General features: G+C 36.3%; 1 pseudogene; it reads right to left on the bottom strand.

Moving 5' to 3' along the window:
• Positions 1-5,085: 5,085 nt before the first annotated feature.
• Positions 5,086-9,059, bottom strand: LOC101353273 (60S ribosomal protein L32 pseudogene; annotated as a pseudogene).
• Positions 9,060-9,411: the final 352 nt, after the last annotated feature.

Genomic DNA, 9,411 nt, shown 5'->3' with positions numbered 1-9,411 from the left:
AAATTTCTTATCTAAAACCCTAAGCCAAAATTTTGTTTCATAATTGAAATAGCAAGTTTACAAAGGAAATACAGGGTATATACCCTATATTATGCAACACCCCTAACACAGTCTGGGGCAGCGCTCCATAATCAAGTACATTGTAAACTACCCACTGCTATGGAGTTGATTGCGACTCATAGCAACTCTATGGTAGTCAGCTATTATCCAATAATTCTTCAAAACAAAATACTCCAAAACTCAATGGCTTACAAAAGCAATCACATGTTTTTCTTACTTATTGGTCAGTAGGCTGGGTGGGGTGACTCTGTTTCAGGCTGCAGGTCATCTGGGCTCAGCTAGGATTGATGGGACTTGCTCCAGGCTGAAGTCTGGTGAGGCCGTTCTGCATTTCTTCTCATTCTTCTTGGATCAGCAGTTCCCTGGGGGTAGGCTGTTCTCATGGTGAATCACGGGAAGGCTAGAGGTCAGCCAAACCCAAACCACACAAGTACATCTAAAGCCTCTGCTCCCATCATCTCCACTCACATTCCATTGGCCAAATCAAGTCTCACAGCTAAGTCCAAAGTCAGGGAAATAGTATACCTCTTGCCAAGGGGGAGGAGGAGGTAAACTGAAAGCTGCTGTAAAAATACTTAAGTTTATCGGATAGTAATATTTCCTTCGTAAAATCTATGACTATATTCACATTAAATTAGATAAATGCAAATTATAAATAACTTCATGGTAGTTTGGCTTCCTGAACTGTTTGGATTTCAGATTTGTAAATACTACATTGTGGATCAGTAATTCGGAGTCCCTGGGTGGCTCAAACAGTTAAGCGCTCAACTACGAGCCAAAAAATTGGCAGTTCAAACCCACCCAGAGGCATCTTGGAAGACAGGCTCTACGATTTACTTCTGAAAGGTCACAGCCTTGAAATCCCTGTGGAGCAGTTCTACTCTGCACACATGGGATCATCATGAGTCAGAACTGACACAATGGCAACCAACATCAATAATATAGGCAAAGCACTTAGTACAGTACCTACTAATAGATAATATTTTTGTGTGCTCAAGAATGTGTTATACTCTTTATGATCCCTAGGAGCTCTTAACTATTAGAAGTTTTACCCATGTCTTGCCAAACATAGTAAAACACTTCTCTATCTCTTCTTGAATATATGAGTGAAATTGAGTTGTAATTGATTAGATGATATAATTCTAGGTTGTAATGATGCTTACGGTCCCTGGGTGGTGCAGTCAGTTAAGTGCTCAACTACTAGCTGAAAGGTTGGTGGTTCGAACCCACCCAGAGGCGCCTTGAAGACAGACCTGGCAGTCTGCTTCCGAAAGGTCACATCCTTGAAAACCCTATGGAGCTGTTCTACTCTGCACACATGGGGTTAGCATGAGTCAGAATCGACTTGTCCACAACTAACAACAACACTGATGCTTAAACATTTATTAATTTTAATTAATTCATTTTATATTTTTCTTTTTGAATGTTAAAGCCAGTAATATTTCTTTAAATCTGAAATACATAAACGTAAATATAACATAGCACTTACTATGAGCCAGGCACTAATATAACTTTACATGTATACTAGCTAATTTATTCCTCATAACTACTCTGTGAGTTGAGCACTCTTGTTATCCCCAGTTTATAGATGAAGAAACTAGAACATAGATGGTTTAAAACCTTACTCAAGTTCACATACCTAGAAAGCTGCAGATTCAAACCCAGGGCCCCTGCCCCTTGTCTTTTCTCTTAACTCTGTGCTAAGCATTTTTGTAAACACAAAGAAGTTCAAATGCCCTCAACATTGGACCAAGAATCCATTATGGAAAAAAAAGTCCCTGTTTTGCCCTTGAATCTAGGACTCCTCCAACTATCTCTTAAGATTTGGAAAACATAATCATCAGTTTGTTTGTTTGTTTATTTACTTATTTATTTTGTCAATGCCATTTGTCTGTGAACTCCCGGAAGTCAAGGAGGCCATGTGATTCTTCATTATATTCCTAGTGCCTGACATATTGCCAGTCATATAATAGGCATCAAATAAATATTTACTGAAAAAAATGAATGACCAAATGAATAAGGTACACATAGTACTTAATGCATCCCAAACATGGGACTTTAAGGTAATAGTTTAAGTCTCTGTCAAGCTCATGTGGCATTTCCTCTCTGGTCCTTTTACTCTGCAGTTCCTGCTGCTGAGACCAAGTGCCACAGTAACGATGGCCTCCCCTCTGCTCAAGGCAGGCAAAAGCTACTGCTGCTACATGACTGTCTTAGTTTCCTAGTGCTGCTATAACATGAATAACACTAGTGGATGGCTTCAGCAAACAGAAATTTAGTTTCTCACAGCTTAGGAGGCTAGAAATCTGAATTCAGGGCGCTGGCTCTGGGGGAAGGTCCTTGATTCTTTTCAGCTTCTGTCCTTGGATCCTTGGAGATCTCCATGTGGCATCTATCTTCCCCCATCTGTGTTTGCTTGCTTCTATGCCTAATCTGCTCTTTTTCTATTTCAAAAGTGATTGGCTTAAGACACACCCTACACTGATATGGCCTCATTAACATAACAAAGAAAACCCTATTCCCAAAAATAGGATTGTATCCACAAGCGTAGGGGTAGGATTACAACACATATTTTAGGGAAACACAATTCAGTCCATAACAATGACTCCGAATGTCCTCCACGGACCACTTGCTGTTCCAAATTTCATACACTTCTTTTGTTGCCCCCACAGGACCTAACAGAAGCTCTAACCCATAACCCAAACCAAACCTATTGCCATTGAGTCGATTCTGACTCATAGGGACCCTACAGGACAGAATGGAACTGCCCCGCAGGGTATCCAAGGCTGTAATCTTTACGGAAGCAAACTGCCGCATCATCCTCTTGAGGAGTGGCTAGTGGGTTTGAACCACTTCCCTCTGCGTTAGCAGCCGAGCACTTAACCACAGTGCCAGCAGGGCTCCTCTCCAACCCATAAAAGGTCCATAAGAGAAATGAGGTCATAGGGTCAGTGAGGCCTATAGACAGCAAGCCAGTTGTGAGAAGGCTTGAGGAGGATAAGCCCCAGGACCATTCCTGCCTTTCAGCTAGTGGGTCTCATCAAGTCCTCCTCTTTAATCCTCTGCTTGAAGAACTTCTGCAAGATTTGCAAGCATGTTAATTAAACTTCACATTCTCCATTCATTAAATAATTTATGCCACCATGTTTTTAACCAAAGTGAGATAGTTACTTTGACTTCAGTAATATTCCCCTAAAATAAATAAAAATGTTGGCATTAGAGTTATGCTAACGTCGAAGGCCAACTGATAATTAGTGACTACAGTTTTTCTGTTCCTTTAGTTATCTGAGAATCATGTTTCTTAAGGAGCTTCAAAGTCAGGCTGTGGGATTGTTTAAAGTGGAACATTGCCCAATAACAATGTTGTCTACTATGTCTTTATCCCTAACCTTTTTGGTCAAGATTGTAATTAAAAGAGAGGGTTACTACAATTGCATGGTTATGACTTGTTTCCTGTTAGGGTAGGTTGGTTAGTGCCTTCTTGAAAAAGAAAGAGTTCAAATTAAATAAACTAAGGGATTTTTCTAAATACCTCAATGTAATTCTTGAGTGCACAGAATCATGATTTCTCAAATTTTAGAAGAAAATGAAATAAATCCAAAGACTTATGAAAGAAAAACAATTGCTGGGTTACTAGCAATTTGAACAACAATGACAAAAAAGAGTCAACATGAATTTCATTTATTTTTAAGTTAGATCATGAAATAACAATAACAAATCAAAGCTAAAACAAAAGAAAACTTCTATGGTTTCAGAGGAGATTTCTGAGCATTTTTCTGGAACTATAAAAGTTGACACAATTCTTCATTACTTTATAAAACTAGTTTATTACAGCAGCAAAACAGGTTCGTGATGAAAACAAAGAAAGAAAGAATAACAGACTAGAAAGATATACGGTAAAACAACATTTTCCTGTCTTCTCTCCTCCCTACTCTGTAATCCCACTCTGTGGAGGTAACGACTGGTAACAGGTTCTTCCGTTTACTATTAAAAGCAATGCCACAAAAAAAACTGTAGAATTCCTGTACATGTAGTTTTGAACAGTTTTGCAGGTATATTGGTAGGATAAATTTTAAGATGCTTATTAATAATTTTGGCAGATGTTAATAAGTTTCCTACAAAAGATTTATAACAATTTGTAGTGTCAACAGTATATAAAATTGTCTGTTTCCTTAAGTCCTTGGGTTTACCTAAGCTTCTAATGTTTTCATTTGGACAGAAAAAAAATGTATATTTAGGTTTATAATTATATCCATTAAAACTAATTTTCTGGTTTTAATTTGCTTGAAAATATGAATTACTTTAAAATATGAATATGGCTGAGTATCTTTTTATCTATTAATTGTCTACTAATATTTTTCTGTGAACTTCCTAGCCCATTTTTTTAATTGGGTTATTTATTTTTTACTTATTTATGAAAAATTTTTGTATACTAAGGATGCTTTTCTTTGTTATATGTACTGCAAATATTTTTCCCAATCTATTCTTGTCTTTCTTTTTATTCTTTTTTATTTCACAGAGCCTTAAACTTGATAAACATCTAAAATATTGAGATTTAAATTTCAATATTAACACTTTTCTTTATGGTTTGAGGATTTTGAAAATGATTAAAAAGGTGTTTCTAATGTTAAAATTATTTTCAAATTAGTATTATCCCATTCTTTCTTCGAGTTACTTTAAGGTTTCCTTTTTTCATGTTTTAATCTAGAAGAATGTGAGGGCATTGGTAGTTCAGTGGCATGATTCTCACCCTTCTGTGAGGAAGACTTAAGTCTGATCCCATCCAGTGCACCCATGCATAGCCACCACCTGCTTGTGCGTTGCATGATGCTAACAGATTTCAGTGGAGCTGCTAGACTAAGACTAACTAGGAAGAAAGATCTAGCAATCTACTTCTGAAAACCAGCCAATGAAAACTCTACAGGACCACAACGGTTGATCTGCAGCCCGCCACGGGGATGATGCAGGACCCAGCAGCGTTTTGTTCCATCGGCAGTTAGTAGCCAAGAGCTTAACTGTTTGCACTACCCAGGGGTTCCTATTGTTTTGATAAGAATTGCATTACATTTTTAGATTGAGTCAAAGATAACTAATGTCCTTTTCTTTATTTAAAAAAATTTTTTTTTGTCAGCGTTTATATTGTTTTATTAAACACAAATAAAACTTACGAATGAGTTGTCTATTCATTGTCTTTCCAACATAGCTTGGCATTGGGATCGGTAACTCTGATGGCTAGCTAGGCTGCTCTTTCCAAGGCAGTTTAATGGTTCCTGGAGGAAACATTTTGAGCAATCTCAGCACAATAAGCTTTGTTGCACATCAGCAGCACTTCCAGCTCCTCAACACTGTGGACCAGAAACTTTCAGAAGCCACTGGGCAGTATTTGCTTCATTTTCTTGTGGTTTCCATAACCAACGTTGGGCATCAAGAACAGGAATCTTCTCCAGACCCTGTTGTTGATGTGTTCTGCCAGTTATGCTTAATTTTTTTTTTTTATTATGCTTTAGGTGAAAGTTTACTGAGCAAACTGGTTTCTCATTCAATAATTTACACACAAATTGTTTTGTGATATTGATTGCAATCCACGTAATGTCAGTTATGCTTAATTTTGATATATAGATCTGACTGGTGCCAGATGAACTTCTTGGTTGTCTTCTTGGCAAATCTTGGGCTTCACGAGAGGTCCAAGGATGGCCGTGATGCCGGGTAGGAGATGGCTGCCACCGCTATAGCTAGCACTGAGGAAGAGAGGGCTAGTGTCTTTTTTACTATTGAATATTCTATCCAAGTAAAAGAATGTCTTTTCACATATTTAACTCTTCTTTATAGACCTCAATGGAATTTTAAGTTCCTGTGCTTTTCTTATTAAATTCTTGCCTAAAATTTCAACTTTTTGTAGTAAATGTGAATGAGATATATTCTTCTGTTCTGCTTTCTGACAGATAATCGTTATTTTAAAGTGATTGACTTTTATATTAAATTTGTGATTGGCTATCTTAATGAATTTGCTTATTGTTTGCAATGATTTTTATTTAAATTGTTTGTATATTTTAGGTTTATAATTATATCCATTACAAATAATTCTACATTTGCTTCCTTCTTGTTTCTCATTTTATTTGCTTGTCTGATTGCACTGGCTAGCATTTCCCAAACATGTATCTAATAACAGTGGTGACTTTTCTACATTAGCCAATACAATAAGGCAAGAAAACAAAATAAAAACTATAAAATTTGGAAAGCAAGAAGTAAAAATATCATTATTCACATATGACATGATTGTTTATATAGAAAATCAAAAGAATCTGCAAATTATGAAAACAAATTAATTTTGCAAGGTCATTGGATAAAAGGTTGATATTTGAAACCAATTGTATTTATGTATTCTAGAACCAAACAACTAGAAAATAAAATTAAAAAAGAAACCATTTGTAATAGCACCAAAAAAATCCATGTATTTAAGAATAAATCTAACAAAAGAAGTGCAAGATCTCTACCCTAAAAATGATAAAATATGGCTGACAAAATTAAAGTAGACTTATATAAATGGAAGAAATCCTATTTTTTATTGACTAGAAAGCTCAATATATTAAGATGGCGAATCGTGCCAAGTTGATCGTTACATTCAATGCAATCCTAGTCAAAATCCCAGAAAAATTCTTCTGTAGAGATTGACAACATGATTCTCAAATTTTTATGAAATTCAGAGAACCTAGAATACTAAACCCCCAAAACTTGTTGCCATCTAGTCTATTCTGGCTCATAGTGACCCCACAGGACAGAGTAGAACTTCCTCATAGGGTTTCCAATGCTGTAAATCTTTACGGGAGCAGACTGCCACACCCTTCTCCGGTGGAGCTGCTGGTGGGTTTGAACCATTGATCTTTCAGTTAGCAGCCAAGTGCTTAACCACTGGGCCACCACGGCTCCTTGAACCTAGAATAGTCAAGGCAATTTTGAAGAACAAATGTTGTAGACTTACTGTATATCAAGTCTTACTATAAAGTCACAATAATTAAAACAGTCTGGTGTTACCACAACTTGAGATAAATATACTAACGGAATAAAAGAGAGTCCAGAAACAGACCCACCCATACACATATGGTTACCTGATTTACTACAAAGTCACTACTGTAACTCAGTAGGAAAGAAATTATACTGAGTCAATTTGACAGCCATATACATAAATTAGAGATGAATCATAGTTCTACATGTGAAAGTAGTACAATAGAGCTTCTAGACAAAACCATAAGAGAATATCTTCAAGGCCTTGAGGTAAAAATGATTTCTTAAATAGAAAATCAACACAAACCATAAAAGGAAAGATTGATATATTGGACTTTATTAAAATTAAGAACATCCGCTCATGAAGAAACACCATTAAAAGAGTGAAACAACAAACCACAGACCAAGAGATGATATTTGCAATACAAATCCTATGAAAGTATCTATATCCAGAATATATAAAGAACTTGTACAAATAAAGAAGAAAAAGACAGTCGACAAATTTAAAAATGGGGGGAGAAAAAAAGGCTTGAACAGACATTTCACAAGAGAATATCCAAATGACTAAAAGTCAACATCATTAGTTATCAAGGAAATACAAATTAAAACTCCAATGAGATACTCATATATCCCCATCAGAATGGCTAAAATTAAAAAGACTGATAATGTCAAGTGTTGGTGAAATTGTGCAACAACTGGAACTTACATTGCTAGTGCAAGTGTAATGTGGCATATTTGCTTTCAAAATCTGTTCTACAGTGTCTGTTAATGTTAAGTATCCCTATAATTCAACAATTCCACATATCCAACAGAAAGAAATGATTATGCCCATCAAAAGACATCTACAAGAATGTTTATAGCAGCTTTATTGATAACAGTGAAAAACTGGAAGCAACTCAGATGTCCTATGGATAAACAAATTGTAATATATTTATACAATGAAATGAAATAAAATACTGCTACATAAAATAACATGGATGGATATCACAGACATAACGTTGGACCAAAAAAAAGCCAGTCACAAAAGAATACAAACACATATTATGAAATTCCAAAACAGGAAAAATTAGTGGCGCAGTGGTTAAGAGCTCAGCTGCTAACCAAAAGAAGAAGCAAAGCTGCTCCTTGGAAACCCTATGGGGCAGTTCTACTCTGTCCTATAGGGTTGCCAGGAGTCAGAATTGACTCGACTGCAACGGGATGGTGATAAAAAGAAGACCTGGTGGTGCAGTGTTTAAGTGTTCACCTGATAACTGAAAGGTCAGCGGATCGAATCTGCCAACTGCTCCGCAGGAGAAAGCTGTGGCAGTTTGCTTCCATAAAAGATTACAGACTTGGACACCCTATGGGACAGTTCTACTCTGGCCTATAGGGTCGCCATGAGTCAGAATTGACTCAGCTTGACAGCATCAGGTTTGGTTTTTTGGTAAGGAGATAAATGTGAAAAGAATGCTTAGCACTGCAGAATTAGTCAACTGGTTGGGGGATTAAGAGCATTTTGAGATGCTGAAATTTTCTATATTTTGATTTTAGTGGTTTTCTATCTTATATATGTATTCCTATGCTGTAATTCTTCAAGGTGTACACCTATAACGTGTGCACTTTACTATACATAAGTTATACAACATCAGAGCATTTAAATAAGTAAATTTTTCTTCTGGCAAACTTTCCAGCCTATCCCCAATGTGTCCATTCTACTCCTCATCACAAACCTGTCTCATAGTCCATCCAACATTTCTGCGTGGCTCATCACTATTTCTGATGGTCTTTCAACCCCACTCTTTGCATTTTGCTGTATGTTAACAAAGACAAGAGAAAGACGGGGTGGGTGTGGAATTAGTGTGATATTGTTACTTTGGATACTTTAGTGACCTCCAAATTAGGGTTTCATTTTTAGATCCAGCAATAACTTTTGAAGAACCCTGGATTTCTGCCTCCCCTTCCTTGTACTTTTGTTTTCCCCTATGAAAAATCGGGATAATTATAATTGGCCACATCTCCGAGGTTTGCTATGAAGATTACTGAGATAGCATCTTAAAATCGTTCAGAAATGATGTTATACAAATACAGGAGAGGGTGTTATTATGCCTAATAATAAACATGGTTTCAAATGATGGCTTTCAAAGATCTGTAATCATGAGACCATTACTTCTCTACCCTTGTTATGTTTCTATCTTACATGGCTGTAGATCTCCAAAGCAAGATGCTGAAAATATAATATACATATACATACATACATACATATATATATATATATATATACATATATATATATATAATATCAACTCTTTGCCCTGATCTTTTGGAGTTATTGTACGCTGATTTTAATCTTGTCCATATATATCTTCC

This window comes from Trichechus manatus, unplaced genomic scaffold (genome assembly GCF_000243295.1).
Source record: "Trichechus manatus latirostris isolate Lorelei unplaced genomic scaffold, TriManLat1.0 scaffold00003, whole genome shotgun sequence".
In the NCBI taxonomy this organism is placed as follows: domain Eukaryota; kingdom Metazoa; phylum Chordata; class Mammalia; order Sirenia; family Trichechidae; genus Trichechus; species Trichechus manatus.
The sequence above is the reverse complement of the archived record's forward strand: the minus strand, read 5'-3'. Positions and strand labels throughout refer to the sequence as shown.